The following is a 17,033-nucleotide window of genomic DNA, read 5'->3' on the forward strand; positions in this document are numbered from 1 at the left end:
AAAAAAAAACCAGAAACCAAACTGTAAATGTGAATTAAATGCAGACTCCACAAAAAGTAGCTGTTGAAAGGGAAAAAAAAAAAAACGTAGATACAAACGTTTCTTGACAGACGTAAATGAAAACTAATTTGGTGACATTTTTCAAATTAGCCATTGTAAAACACTGTTTGCTTTTTTTTTTTCAAACAGCCTAAGCATTTTTCAGTTATGTTGCCCTCAGAAAGTATTTACGAAAAGGATAATAAATAATTAATTCCACTGGGGAAAAAACAAAAAACATGTGTAACCATGTTAACATACTAAAGGAAAAAATTCCTATGATTTCAATAGATCCAGAAAAGTTTGTGATAAAACCCAACACCCATTTATGGTTTAAACACACTCACACAAACCTAGAGCATTATGCTTGTATTAAACACTGTACTATAGGTCCTAGTCAAGAAATAGAAACTAAAGGTATAGGGAGGGCAAAAACTTCCATTTAGAAGTTCTAGATATAATATAACAATAAAGTACACTTGAAGATTGCTAAGGAAGTAGATCTTAAATGTTCTCACTACAAAAAAGAAATGGTAATTATATAGGATGATGGAGGTGTTAACTAACCCTACTGCAGTGATCATATCACAACACATAAAGGTGTCAAATAATGCTGTGCACCTTAAACTTATACAATGTTATATGTCAATTATATCTCAATAAAGCTGGAAAATAATGATATGGATAGTAAAGGTAGAAATAAAACAGTAATTATTCACAAAAAACATGATTGTTTTCCTGAAAACTCCCAAAGAACCCACAAAATCCAATAGGATTAATAAGTGAATTTAGCAAGATCCCTGGCTACATATAACTAAGTAGTTTTCTGATACACTAGCCAAAGACATTTGGAAAATGGAACTTAACACCATTTACAAGAGCATAAAATAAAATACTAGGAATAAATCTAACAAAAAATATGCAAGTCCTCTGCACAGAAAACTACCAAACGCTACTGAGAGAAATTAAAGAAGACTAAAATAAGTGGGAAATATGATGCATTTATAGATTGGATATCAATTTTCCCAAAATACAATCTCAATCATAATCCCAGAAAATTTCATTTTGCAGATATTCACAAACATTCTAAAATTTTTATTGAAACACAAAGGACCAAGAATAACTAAAATAATCTTAAGAACATATTCAGAAGATTTACACTACAATCTACACTACCAGATATGACTTCTAAATCTACACTAATTAGAATGTATTATTGGTACAAAGATACACAAATAGACCAATGAAACAGAAGAGTCCAGAAATAGACCTGCAATTATATAAGCACTTGAATTATAAAGTTATTGTTGAAAAAAATTTTCTACACCAGTGTCAGCAAAATTGCCATTGTCTTAAATACTAATATATCTAATATTCATATCAGTTTGAGAGATATTGTCACACCATTTTACAGACAAGAAAAATATAAATTGTAACTCATCTTAAGGTGAATTCTCTATTTTCCTAAATATTGACAGGACTTCACAATCTTCTCAGAACAAATCAATTTTGACATCTTTCAATTTTCATTTAATAAATTGACATTTCAATGATCATATTAGTACCTAAATATATGTTAAATGAGATTTACTGGCATATTAAAATAAAATAACTTTAAAGAGATTATACAGACATAACTGAAATGATATTTTAATTTCTAGGCCATTTCAAAAACTCATTATATAAATTTTTATATTCATGTAAGAACTTCAAAATGTTAAATTTATTTATCTCCAGGAAATGTCTAAGATGTCGGATCTTCCTAAATACACAGTTTTCACATGTAACATCATCTTGAAAACATCTGGACTTCCCAGAGACCACAGGGAAAGGAATAGTCCTTCAACACCTAAAACAACCACATTCCTATCAGCGTAAAATAATTTTCTAAGAAAACGTTTGATTTTTCTGTAACTACAATTAAAATATAAATATACACAGCCCTGTTCTTAGTGTAGCTATCTGATCTTTGTATACTTTTGTGGGAGGGTCAGGCAAACTTGCTCTCTGAAGATTCAAAATGCTGCTTTTACCCAGAGACAAAATCTCAGGGAGAATTCAATAGGCTGACAAGAGAGATGACCTTTTGGTAGCATGTACATGTAGCTGAGTACCAGTTGCAATTTAGAAAACAGAACAGGTTTCTTTTCAGTTGAGAGTTACAAACAGTATCCTTTTATATATTCCTGGTGCCTCACAGTAAAAGGGAGATAAGTTCGAATGTTTGTCAGTCAATAAAACAGAGAAAGTATACCGTAATATAAGACAGGAACAAGGAAAAAATCTTGTATGATAAAAAAATCAAAGAATCACAAAAACAAAAAATTAATATAATCATGAGAAATAATATTTTAAAACATTTTTTTGTAAGTAAATCTCATAAAAAGTTTGAAATCAAATTCTGTGGGGGCATTTCTTCTGTAAGCAGCCCATCATTTTGTGCTGTTTTGCCCACAAGTCTCAAACTCATAAGGGAAACGTGTGCTACCTCTCCAGTTTGACCTGAGCTCTAGTACCTCCCAACACGGGTGTATTCTCTGCCTGCCCTGGAGTCAGGAGAGACATGTCAGGGCAAAGGACTGATTCAGCACGTTTAGAGAAACCGAGCCTATAGGGTTTCCCATCCAAACTGAATCAGAACTCAATGAAAAGAAGTTCACAAGACAACAGTTTGAAGAGCACTGACCCTGAAACAGATGCTGGGCAATAGCTGTAAAAGGGGCACTTCTCATCCCAGGGCTTGCTGCCACTGGGCTGCTGACATACACAATTCCTGCCAACTCGCTAGGATTCAGGGATTCAGGCAGGAATCCTGGCTTAGGCTCTCATTCCACCATTTATTATAGGATCTTGGGTAAGCCATTTTCCTTCCCTCTAGACTTCAGTTTCCTTAAATCCATAATCAGGATTAAAACACCTGTCATAATTACCTTGGGGGATGGTTCTGAAACAAAAATATAAGAAAAATATAAGAAGAAGAAGAAAATATAACAAAAATATAAGAAGTCCCATTCCTTTGGACTTCTCTATGAATATGATCTTTATCTTTGTACACGTTTAACAGTATCAGATACTATTGGAACGGGTCTTGGGATGGGGAATAAATTGAGTCAGAACACCTGGGTTTAAGTTCTTAGTCAATTACTAATACTCTGGGTCAGATGGAGTGATAGGCATTTAGGATACAGAGGTGAAAAATCACTGGGACATCTTCATCTTTAAGGTAAAAAATATGGACTAGATAATATCCACTAATATCCAGAGCCACTCCATGTAAGAGTATTTATACACTTCTACCCTCCTGAGCCAGGTCTGAGCCCATGTGGTTTGCTTTGGACAATAAAATATGAATGGAGATTGTATTTATTTGTTCCACACAGAAAGGTTAAGTTGCAGCATGTAGGTTGCTTCACTCTTTTAGTTTTTCCATGCTTCTCACATTATGGAAAGATAGAGTAACGCCTCCAAAAACAAAAAGAAACAAAAAAAAACAGCATACACATGGCTTGACTGAGGAATGCATTTTGTTTTAAGGGCCCTAAGGTTTTAGGCTTATTTTTTTCTGCAGAATGATCAAACTTATCTTGACTGATATAACAATGAAATGATTTTCCCATAAAGTTAAACCTGTCCAGTTTAAAGGACTGGACTTTATTCTGGGTTTATATTCTTCCAACGTTTTTATGCTGTGATAAAATATCATTTCCTGTATGAAACAATTATCATGCTGTTAGAGGTAGAATTCCAAAATGTTGTAATTATGCAAACGCAAGAAGTTACATGAATACAATACAAATATACCATATGACTGCCAGTTTAGGAGAAATTAATTCCAATAACTGCTAATGTATGCCTTCAAAAGATCTGCTCATTAAGCCTTACATCATAGCCCTTCAGTCTTTCTATGTGAGAATATCAAGTTTTGGCTTTCTCATTGGGAATCATGATAGCTTTGTTTATGACCTTAGAAACACTGTGACCGGTCTCTGAATATCTCACTGATACAATCTCCTATGGATGGATGAAGTTATCAGATGATGTGTACTAGATGGCTGCCTTACTATGTTAAGGCATTTCAAGGCCATATTACAATTGACTGCCTTCAAACATCTGCCCAAGAATTTTAAGTGGTGTAAAAACAGGTCTGTAATTCCTTCACAGACTGGTCTGTAATTCCTGGTGTAAAATCTGGTCTGTAATTCCTGAAAAGGCTTCTGATCAAACATCAAACAGTCCAGGACTCAAGCCTGTTTGAAAGAGCTTTTAGGCTAGAAGACGCAATTTTTAGAAAAATAAGGTAAAATTCTAGAAGCACGTCAAAGACCATTATGAGCAGTTTCACGTAATGAGTAGATTAGATTGGAGGTGAGGAAAGAAGAGAGAGAGTAAGAAGGATGAAAATTGTCAAAGTGTGTACAACTCGGCCTTTGTCAGTTCAGAATTATGAAGGCCTCCCTACAGCCCTGCTGAGTCTTTGCACTGCTAATTTCTTGTGTTTTATTTTTCTTTCAGCCTTTCCAGTGGAGCTAACACAAAACAAAACAAAATAAAACGCTCCCCAAATACTAAACAGCTGTCTCCAAGACCAGAAAGCATCAGAAAAGACCCTAAAGAGCTGTCTAATCCCAGAGGAAGATCTTATTTAAGTGGAGAAGTGCTTACAGCAGAAACCTTGGAAATTTCAGGGAGTGGAATTTTACTGTCAGAACTTTCAATAAAAGTGCAGCCACAGATCCTGGGAGCATTAAATAAAAATTACCAACAAGCTGTCTTACCTGTGTGCACTCTACTGAAAGGAAGGGCATACGTGAACAAGTAGCACTTGTACATCAGTCAAAACTCTGACAGCTACCCTGTGAAGTCTGACGAGCTGCCATGTGCTCGACTACCTAAGATACTCTTAACTGAACCATAAAGAGACAAATACATTAGTAATTGTATCCCTCCTGTCAATGTCCTTTTTCGTGAACTTCTCAAGCTGTTGGTTAACATTGTCTGGAATGATTTATCAATATCTTCCTAGCTTTCTTATATAAGACAGAGGCACTTGATTTTTCTCCAAATTGTTTTTTGAATTGATTTAAGAAAATGATACAGATGTTGCCAGTTTCTGGACCTCTCCTTTCACTCCCTGCTCCTTCTCCTCCTATGAGGAAATCAAACCAATAAGATTAACATAATCTTTCTTGGAATTGACTGATCTTTTTAAATAGATCCCATGATAGACATGTGTAAAAATCAATAGCAGGCTCCTCATTTGTCAAAGCTAATGACTAAACTCATTTTGAAGTTCAATAGTGGTTACTGAAGAGTGGCCACACATTATATATCTAATCCTGTAGGTCCCCCCACTCATTCTGCAGAACAGAGAAAACGGAGGCTTTGTTGCTTGAGGCACAATATAAAAGCTCGTGTTACCATTTTATTTGTATATGTTCATTTTTCCTCCAAAGCATGACTATTTCTTGATTGTTCAAGCTAATATGTTAGAGAAAGAAATGAAGAATCAATGTTACCATTTGTAACACCTTCCCCCTTTTAAAACCAGTTCGATCGTAAGCTCCTTCAATTATAATCTTAACTCCTTGAGGTTATGGGCCATGTCTTACATATTTTTAATATCCCCGGAGAGACGAACATAGCGATTGGGTCACAGGTTAGCACAAAATAAAGATTTGGTTGAATTAAACAGAATTAAATTATCCAATATTTTGGTCCATGGCATAGCAGTTATCTCAGACCAGACATCCATACCCACTAGAAAGAGCAAAAGATGCAGTTTTCTAGCAGACCCTTCTTTGACGGATGCCCTGCATCACAGAGTGGTTTAAGCAGTGTTTGCTTCTGAGGTGTTCTTGCTACCTCCCACAAAACCTTTTCCTGGATTTGCAGGAGTGTGAAAACGGACAGTTTTTATACAATGCCCTCCTCCCTTATAAACGTCCTCTGATTATGGGTGTATGCCAGCAACGAAACATCCTGAAATCCAGGAGAGATCTGGATGAAACACATGTAGCCCCTAACAAATTCAGATTAGATTTTTAAATTATTATTAATAAAGGCAATATCTTATACTTGCCTAGTGCTTTTTGCTTTACTTAGATTCTTTATATACAGCATCTCATTTCCCAACCCCATATCATAAATATTTCTTTCATTTCCCTCGAAATTCCAAATTGTGGTTTACTGTTCTGTATTCCTTATTTCATCAGTGAGTTGCCTTTTTCTGGGCTTCAGGTTGTATATTGTATTGCATGCCCATTGGACACAGACAGCCCATGGAATCAATAGGTCAGATACAATTTGAAACTCCCTAGGTAATGGATTTTAAAAACTGCTTGAGGGTGGGGCAGAGAGACAGAAGGAAAAGGAATCCACAGAAACAATAACTGAAGTGGAGTGATACATTCACGATGGGAGCTGGAGAACTCCTGTTCTTTATAATAGCTTCTCAGGGGAGAAGCCGCCCTTTTCCAGAAGGAAGTGTCCTGGGAATAGCAGAGCCACTGCCATTCCACTGTTTTGATGAACAGAAACCTTATCAGTGCAATTCCTCTTGAGAGTTGAAGAGAGAAGGAAGGAGTTTAAAGACTTTTGAAAAATGTGGGTTGTGAGGGGATGAAAGCCCAGCACTTGGCTGGTTCCTTTGGAATATCTCTTGTAAAGGGGAGGGTATCCCACCAAACTTAGGTCCCTCTCAGAGCTCACAGATCCTGACAGCTGATCAGGGCTCCCTGCATGAGTTTGTTCTTGCCAGGGGAGAGACGGAGCACTGAAGTGAAAAGGATGTTGAATGAAGTAAATACAAAGTATGAAAACAAAAATGCTTGCCCCCAACATAAATATCACAATGGGATATTTTCAATTGCAGCTGTGCAATGAGAATGTCAAAGCATCAGTCATTAAATAATAAATAGCATAAATTATTTTGACTTAATAAGTCACAGGCACCTTGCAGCTTCTAATTATTTTTAGAAGCTCAAAGTATTGCATGGCTTTATCTCTCATTGCTATGAGACTCGCGGAGGTTGGGAAAATCAAGGAAGCAGGTGAAACTTGTACTGTCTCACATCCTGGGTTTGTGGCATTTATGAGGCAAGATAGGCTTTTTTTCCTATTCATGGAATATGGAATCCTTGAAGCCTTAATTATCTGGTGGCTTACGAGGAGCAGTCTAAAGCCATTCCATATCCAGCAATAGGCTGTTTATGTGGTACCAAAAAATCTGGGTTTGTAATGAAAAGCATCTTGGTGTTATTAATACCTCTCGTTTATATTGTGTGTATTTAAAAAATATATATATTGACATTTCTCCCCAGTGCCTTTATCCCACAAGGGTCTGTTTCCTGCTCACAACCCATGTTCACTTCTGGGCGATGGGCTGCTCTGCTCTTTGTTGTCACACAGAGGCCCAGGCTGATGGAAGCTCTGTTGTAACACTCCTATGACCACTGAGTCAGGGGAAAGAGATAAGGTGACTCATGTGCTGGCTGTCAATGTTTCACCTGAAAGTGACACGTGTTCAATTTACTCATGTTTTGGTTACCAAAGCACAATCACACCTACTTTTTTTTTAAACAGTCTTATTAAGGTATAATTGATGTACCATAAAATTCACCCATTTTAAGTATTCAATGATTTTTAGTACATTTACAGAGTTGTGCATCCTTTACCTCAATCCAATTTTAGAACATTTATCTCACCCCCTGAAGAAGGGTCATGCCCATCTGCCATCTACCCCATTCCCACGCCAGGCCCAGGCAACCAGTGGTCTCCTTTCAGTCTCCATAGATTTGCTTTTCCTAGCCATTTAAGATAAATAGACATAAAATAGATGGCCTTTTTCATCTGGCTTCTTTCACTTTGCGTGATGTTTTTGAGGTTCGTTCACAATGCAGCCTTATCTGTAACTGTTCCTTTTTATTGCTGAGTAGTATTCTATTGTACCAATACTTTACATTTTGTGTACCCTTTCACCCATAGACAGACATTTGGAATGTTTCCACTTTTTAGCTATCAAGAATAATGCTGCTATATTTGCATACAAATTATTGTGTGGAAATATTTCCCTTTTAAAAAGAAGTGTTTAATAATGTAATAAGATGGGGGAATTTTTATTCTCCGTTAATTCCTTTTGAGAGACCATAGTTTTTGAGAGATGAGTGAATAAGAGGCTAGAAGTCTCTTCACACTCCCCACTTTAAATCCACTGCTGCCTGATACCAAGACTTCCTAGACAGAAAAAGAAATCAGAGAATCTGGACACTTTCTCTGGGAAGAGTCTGAGGGAAGTAACACCCGATAAGGGACAGTTGAAAAGAAAACGGGGAGAGGAAGGCAACCATAGCTAAGATGGAATTTTCTTATCAGTTATGCACTGTGATATGCATATTACACAACTAACTCTGTGTTGCTCAGAAAATCTTTGGTAGCACCTACATTTTTCATTAAACTTTGTGTGTAGGTAGATTCTTTGGAAACTGACTTGTATGTCTTGGTGTGTATGGTAGACATTTTTGCCTATGTACCAAAAATCAGTAGTCTATTGTTCGCCTTTCTTAACAAAATCCAGATTTCATTCTGGTGTCCATCCTTCAATCACTGTTCTTGTGCTTGAGGAAGGATAACTCCACTCCATACAGTACATTATTTTCCTGGCCATAGCCATCGCTTCAGTGGTAGGCATGTAACCTTAGCTGGTACAATCAGGATGAAGTTTAGGAATTCTGCTGGAATTTTAAGAGGAAACCTCTCTCACGTGGACTTGAATGAAGAAGAATGCAGCTTTGGTTGCATCCTGTGACCATGAGGGAGCCAGGCTTAGAGGAAGCTTACACTGTGAACAGCAGAGCACAGAGGTAATGATGTGGGAAAATGGAGTTCACTAATCTTCACTCTTCAATTTAATTTTCCAGATAGGAAATTCAGTAAATCCCCTTTAAGCCCCTTATAGTTTGAGTTGGAATTCTTATTCTTTGCAACATAAAGATTCCAAACTGACATATATTTGGAGTAAAACTACACACAGTACAGGTTGTAGGTGGCAGTAGCCCTGGGACCTTGAGATGATAAATTCTCGAAATTAGTAGATAACATAGGCTATGGAGTTGTATGGAGTCTGGGTCAATTATACCCTGAAATCCAAAGAGCAGGAAGCCCCCAGCTGATATATAGGTTACATTCATTTCTTTCCCACAGTGTTTTTGTAACTAATATGTAGTGGACAATAAAGGGCTACAAGTACTTTGACCCATCTCTGTGATACCTGGGGAGCTGTACCCTTTGATCCTATACAGCAGTAGGGACCTTTTAAATGGAGAAAATCGGAATGTGCCAGAGTGACAGGATTTGTTTTGTTTTCCTCCCCAACTGTCTGACTAAATGAATCTCCTTGTCCTCTGTTTATGGGAGAATCCTATGCACATGTCTATGACAGCACTTAACACCTGAACTCCTCATATGTTTACTTTCTTGTCACCCAACTGGACTGGGAATCCTTGAGGATAAAGATAGTGCTATTACTCTATTTTCAGCACCTAGCACAGCACCAGAACAGTAATGGGATACTCAGTAAATTTGTTTAACAAAATGAGTCCACATATTTATATTTTTTCTTCAAAACCACAGTCTATCTTATAAGAGACAGCCTCACTTCATAGTGGAAAGAGAAACAATACAAAAAGCTGTGATTGTTAAAGTTAATGTATTTCTACTTCACTTAGTGACTAGAAAATCTGAATAAAGTCTGAAAAACATCTATTTGGAATCATCAGAGACTTTTCAGGGAGTTCATAACTGGAGGGACCAAAATCCTGAATAGAAGGAGAGTTCACTGAGGTGATCCCAACGGTCTGCTTACTACTTTTCTCCTTGGGACATATGACAGTTCTTAAGCAGTACAGGATAGAAGGCTGAGAAGCCAGAAAAAAGTAACTGCTAAGAGCAGAAGTATAAGCAAAGTTTCGGTGATCTCATGGCACTAAGGAGACAAAAATTAGAGTTAGGATTTCTAAAGTAAGCAGGATTTGAGATACCAGGATCTTGGAGAAAAGTGAGGTATAGCGAAGCAAGCCTGACACTCCACATTAGTTTCCCTTTTGAATAATTTGCCAACTCTTAAGTTGTGTGGTACAAAAGGCAAACAAAAAACTCAATAAAACTTTCAATCGTTCTCAGCGTTTTGAAGAAAAAAATGTGAGTTCAGGACCCAGCAAATGTGAAATGTCCTGATAAACACCCTGGAATCTCATTTGGGGCTCCTATGGGGACTTCACCTTAGAAGTTGAGATGAAAGAGAGGTAGGATTGATATTAAGAGCTCTGAAACAGTCTGAAATCAAATCATTTTCTCATAGGATTTAGATGTCTACTCTAGTCACTTACCAGAAAAAAAGGGAATCCTCTGTAGTGAGAGAATAACACCCATTGTCTATAATTTCTCACATACAAAGCCTGTCATTCAACAAAGATTACCTAACATACCAGGAAAGAGGACCCAAAGGAAAAATTGACAACACGAACAGACCTGCAACTGACCAAGACACTAGTTTATATAACTGTGACTAATTTGTTCAAGAAAATGGGTAAAATAATGAAGAATTTTACTACATATAAAAAGTCTATAAAAATAATAAAGTGAAAATTCTGAAACTGAAAAATGCAGTCACCGAAATAAAAATTTTAACATACGGCTTTAATATCAGATTGGACAAAGAAAAAGAGATGAGTATAAACTATTCAAACTCACACATGGAGAGTAAAAAAAAAGAGAAGGTACAGAAAATATCAATAGAGATATATGGAACATTATTAAAGAAAGGTCTAACCTATATGCAGTTATAGGAGTTATAGGAGACAGAAAATGGACAGAATGAATTTTTAAAGAGAATGGCCAAAATTTTTTCAAAACTAGCAGAAGTCATTATGCCAAAGATTCAGAACTCTATAGCCCGATGAAGGATAAAATACATAGAAATTATATATATATATATTTATATATATATATATATATATATATATAAAATAGAAGTAATTAAAATCAAAGGCTTAACTGCAGTTAGAGGAAAAATGCACATTGTCTTCAGGGGAGCAACATTAAGACTTACAGCTGGTTTCTCAACAGACATGATGGAGTCCAGAAGACGGTAGAGTGCTATCTGCAAAGTACTGGGAAAAATTAAAATTAGGGCTTCCCTGGTGGCACAGCGGTTGAGAGTCTGCCTGCCGATGCAGGGGACACGAGTTCGTGCCCCGGTCCGGGAAGATCCCACATGCTGCGGAGCGGCTGGGCCCGTGAGCCATAGCCGCTGAGCCTGCGCGTCCGGAGCCTGTGCTCCTCAACGGGAGAGGCCACAGCAGTGAGAGGCCCGCGTACCGCAAAAAAATAATAATAATAAATAAAATAAATAAAATTTAGAATTTTATATCTGATGATAACAATCTTTAATAGGAAGACAAAATATATGTCTCTAGGCAAACATGTACAGAGAGAACTCATCTCCAGTATATCCCAATTGAAGTAAATACTAAAGGGAGTTCTTGAGGTAGAAGGAAAAATGTTCCTATATTAAAACTCCAAGATGCAGGAAGGTATGACGATCAACAGATATGATAAAAATGTAGCATAATGACTGTACAAAACAATAATAATGACTTCTTGTGAGGTTTGAGATGTATGTAGAATAGAAGTTCATGACACAAAAAGGGGATGATAGGAGTATTCTAAGGCTTTAGCATTACCTGAAAAGTGGTTAAAAATTACTAATTTATAAATCAGGTGAGACAAACAGAAAACTAATATAAGGTGATAGACAAAATATAACTATATTAAATGTAACTGGACAATAAATGGTAAAGTGGATTTAATAAAAATAAAAATATATGGTACATGTGAGAGGCACATCTTAAACACAAGGATGAAAGTAAGACATTGAAACAGGAATACCATGAAAACACTAACCAGAAGAAAGCTGAAGAAGACAAAGATCTTAGGTAAGATTCAATACCAGAGTTAAAGAGGAACATTTCACAATGATTAACAGTTAAACCCGTAAGAAAAACATAACAATTCTAAATTTTTATGCACCTAATAGCATAGTTTCCAAATATACACTTAGGGAAGATTCAACAGTAAAACAAGAGAGGAATATTTTATAATGATTAAGAGTTTAATCTACAAGGAGAAGATAAAAATTCTAAATTTTTATACATCCTAATAATGTAGCTTCAAAATATATAGGACAAAAAAATAAAAGGAGAAATAGTAAAATCTGCAATCCTTTTAGGAGACCATCAGTAACTGATAATGTGCAGTAACAAGCAGACAAAGAATCCACATGATAGAAAATAAAATAACAGAAATAACAAAATTAACCTTATTGACTTCTATCGGGAATTCCTGAACAGTGGCAAAATATTCATTCTTTTCAAGTGCACATGGAATTTTTACCAAAATGGATCATATGCCGGGCTACGAAACAAGCCTTCCAAAATTATAAAGAGCATGTTCTCTGACCATAGGGCAACATATGGGATTGCTTCAGAGGGAATGTGATTGGAGCCTGCTCAACACTGGTCACCAGAGCAGTGGCTGAAAGCAGAAACAGGTGAAGCAGAGAGGATCTGCAGTGGTGCCTAAGGAGGAGGTGTCCAACAGGCTTGGGCTTTTCGGTGCAGAAGTATTTTTAGGTGTTGCGGTGAATATTCATATTTTTACATTGTCAGTTAAAGGAAAAGGTTAGAACAGCTGTACTAATCAAGGAGAACGTGAGGTATATGCAAACACACACACACACACACACACAAACACCTGCTCTTAAAATAGTGGGAGAGCAGGCAGAGTTTGGAATGGCCCACCAAATCACATGTATTCTATCACTCAGGTCAACCCTTTGTTACTCTACCTGTGTCCGCTTGAGTGATTATATAAATGAGACTCTAGTAGCTAATAATGCTGAATATATGTAGAACTGGTGCTGGGTCCTTTTACTCCCTCCTGCCTTTTAAGAAAATAATTAAGTTTGCCCTCTCCCCCTGGAAGCTTGGAAGATATTTTTTGAAAGGTAGAGAAGTCTAAATGTTACTAATTCAGAGCGTGGGCTGTGCAAGTTTTCATTCTAGTTACATTTAATCAAATAACTTAGGGTTAATTTATGGGGACCTGATCCTTCCCACGAAGCCCATTTAACCCTGTTTCCCAAATACCAGCTACAAAATGAATACTTAAAACATAATATGAAAGGGCTGAAATAAAGGAATGGCTAACATGATGGAAAACAGAGAGAGGCTTCTGAGAAATTCCTTGAGGGCATGAGGGTAGCAGGGAAATTTTATTTGAACTGAGTCCTAGAAATTGATTAGGACTTTATAGATGGATCTGGGCATGTAAAGGGAAAGAAGTTGGCCACAAACAAGGGCACAGACATTTGGACATACGTAACACATCCAAGGAATGGTGAGTCAGGGATTTGTCCACTGTAGGTACAGCACAGAGCGAACGACAGGAAGGAAATGAGAAGAAAGAGATGTCGAGTGTAGGTGTGGAAAGTCTCACATAACTTGTTAACATGTTTGCATGTTACCCTGCCTGTAAACAAAGAGTCAATAAAGGTTTTTAAGTGGGGAAGAATCACGATCGAAGCAAAGTTTTCCAACAATAATTTCAAGTCACAGGAAGGAGGATAGAGTGAGGAGAATTAGAATCATGGTTTATGGGCAAATTTCAGAAAAGAGATAAGGGTTTAAATCTGAACGGTGACAGTGGAAATGAGCAGAATGGGAGTTATTTGGGATCAAAGATATTTTGAAGGTAGGATTAAAGAACTTGGTAGCTGAATATGATGATTGAGTGAAGAGTCAAGAGAAGTGTAGCATGGCCCACAGGGTGGATGGAGATACTGTTAGCCCACGTGGAGAATCCAGGAAAAGGGTGAAACCTGAAAAGGAGGTACCAGAAAGAGGTCTTGTGTCCCAAAAGCTACATGGTTACAGCTGAGAATTTTTTAGAAAGTAATGGAATGATCTCTTCTAGGAAATTTTTCTCCCAAGCTTAAGCAACAATCATTATTATGACTTTAATATTATATGACATTTATGTTGGGATATACAAAGAGTTTTTAAAAGGTCTGGAAATGACACTAGAATCAGGATGGTAGAATGGAAAAGTCATTAGATTATAAATCAGAAGTCGTAGGCTTCATCAGCAACCTGGTTGACCTTGGACAAACAACTTGCTCTCTACAAATATCCATTTTGTAACTTGTGAAAAGACAGTAATAACGCTTTCTCTTCCCTTCTCCCACTGTGTGAGGATCAAGTGAGATGATGAATTTTTCATGAAAACTACAAAATGTAGCACAAGTGATTTAGATAGCATTTTATTGTCTTTTGTTAGTTTGATAGTTAAAAATAAAAACTCTTGATTGAAAAGTTCTCAAAATATTTGCAGGGAAAGGGATTTAAATTCTATTGAAGGGTTTAGTCACAGTGGGGGTCCTCTCTCTCTCTCTCTCTCTCTCTCTCTCAGTAATTCCTGAATACAGCAAATCTTCCCCTTGCTCAAATATTAAATCTTTGAGGCTGCAAATGTAACATTACACATGGTATACATTATAAAAACAAACCCTCAAACATTTGTCTAGGGTAAAATAAAAGAAACTGAAAAATTGAAGATGTCAGGCGTTTTTACTTAATGCAAGATATTCCCATTATTTCTTTTCCTTTTAATAAAGTTCACACTTAGTTGCTCTCTTGAAAACCAATTCCTCCTAAAGCTTCTCTCTTCATCTTTAATATGACTCTTCTCTGAAGCTCTCATTTCTATCCAGGCAGTATTATTACATATCTTACAAAATTGAGCATTAGAGATTAATTACATGTGAAGTACATCTGATGGCTCTCCGGGTAGTGGTGAGGGCTACCCACTGGTGTCATAAAAGCTGCGCAAATTTAATTAAAATGTAGCTATTTCATTGGGTCTACTATGCAAGTAGGGCCTCTGGTCTTCTGTTAAAAAAGAAGTTAAAGGAACAAAATACTCTGTGGCGAGTGATAAGCAGCTAAGAGCAGCTGAGTGCAGGGTGGAGAAGGCTGACAAAGAGAGGGAGAAGGTCCCCTATGGAATAGTCACTCCTAACTTCTCCAAGCCTCTTTCCAAGTGTTTCAAGTCAGAGAAAATCCCAAGTGCACTTTTCAGTCCCCTCTTGGCTGTTTATTCAGAAAGCCCCAGGGGTTTGTAAGCAGATACTAGTCTATTCCATGGTGATTCAATTGGCATTTCATTCTCCCAAATAGCTAAATGAACCTTTCCACCCTTACTTCTCCCTGGCACTTCCCCAATATTGAGTAAACTTGAAGAGCTGAAGGGTCAAATTCAACATCAGGAGTCTAACCAGGAGACCCAGCCACAGCGTCTAAGCCTCCCTGTAAACATCTGTGAGGAATGGGTCAGAGGTTTTGATTCTCTGGAGGAATAGCTTTCTCTGAAAGCCCCAGCAAATTTGGTTGTCTCTATTTTGTATATAAGTAGTAAGTAGCCACAATGTGATCTAAAAATGGAAAGCAGACGTTCTATAAATTACTTCTATAAAAGTAGCACAGGACATGTGCTAATCCATTTGGAGGAAATGTGTAATAACAGTAATGATTGCTAGCATTTATTTCATGTTACTACTATGTGCCAGATATGCATGTAGTGTTTCCAGCTCTCACACTATACCACCACACTGTAGCACAAAGAGTGTAAGCTTAGAAGAGAGACAGAAATGGTTTGAATCCTGGCTCATCTCCTTTCTGGCACTCTGAATCTCAGTTTCTTTATCTATAAACTATTAATATTTGGCTGGCAAGTTATAAGTGATGCTTAAAGATTGCACACATATATACACACATCATATATTCCTACACACACACACACACACACACACACACACACACACACACACACACATCCCTAACGTTATCTGGCACGCAGTATTAGTTTCCATCTTAGTCTTCAGGAAGACCATTTGGGTCTTAATATTATTTTTTAAAAATTCTCTGAGGATGGGGATTTGGGGGTTTTGTGATTTCTCCACTGGTAGTAGCTTCTACTAGTGTTTGTTTAATTTTATAATATAGTGTTTTGTCCTATCCAATATAAAAACATGCACGATGTGAAAGAAACTGTTGTGCGATGTTAGATGGATGAGTCCTTGTTTCTCTCATCTGGCATGAGCAGAGAACTGTAGGTTAACTTGCATTAGAACATCTCTAGAACATCTCCTCCAGAACATCTCTAGAACATCATCTCTAGAACTGTTCTTGTTCCCTTGGTGTGTGTGAGTAAAAATAGGGAATGGGTAAAGGAAGTGAATTTCAACATTTAACCAGGTCCAGGGGTTCCAGGTCAAGATGTGATGTAGAAAGATCCTGAACCTACCTCCTCCTATAGATACACTGAATCCACAGCTACATATGGAAACATTCCCTCTGGAAAAATACCCTAAAAACCAGCTAAGCAACTGCTACACACTGGGCAAATGAGAAAAAACCCACATCGAAGTGAGCAGGGGAGGCTCAGACACAATCTCACCATAAAACCCACCACCAGCACAGCGACCCATAATCTGGAGCGAACTCTAAACCCAGTGCATCTCTCTGAGGAGCGAAGGATTTGAACCCCACATTGGGCACCCCAACTTTTAAGACCTGCACCTGAGAGATGACATCCCCCAACGTGTAGCTTTGAAAACCAACAGAGCTCTTATTCACAAGACCCACAGGCTATATAGGGAACTGAAAAACGCCTCTTAAAGGGCCCCATGTGCTCAGATTCTCTCCTCCAGAGTCCGGCACAGAAGCAGCCTATTGAGAGATGCCCAGGCTTCCTGTCAGAGGCTTATTTGCTTATTGTAAAGTGTTGGCCTGGTGGGCAGGCGTCTAATTTAGCACACACCTAGGGGCCTGCTGGGGTACCCTCTGGGGACGGAGGCTAGCAGGCACCATCTTTATGCTCTC

General features: G+C 37.4%; 1 protein-coding gene across 1 annotated transcript in view; it reads right to left on the bottom strand.

The window, feature by feature from the left end:
* Positions 1-1,770: 1,770 nt before the first annotated feature.
* The window catches only part of LOC307182789 (uncharacterized protein), a 225,749-nt gene continuing 210,486 nt past the window's right edge, over positions 1,771-17,033 (bottom strand). Inside the window, exon 9 of the mRNA XM_079914302.1 lies at positions 1,771-1,888. The gene's annotated coding sequence lies outside the window, so the exon portion shown is untranslated. The remainder of the gene's footprint in view (positions 1,889-17,033) is intronic.

This window comes from Stenella coeruleoalba (assembly GCF_951394435.1).
Source record: "Stenella coeruleoalba genome assembly, chromosome: 2".
NCBI lineage: Eukaryota > Metazoa > Chordata > Mammalia > Artiodactyla > Delphinidae > Stenella > Stenella coeruleoalba.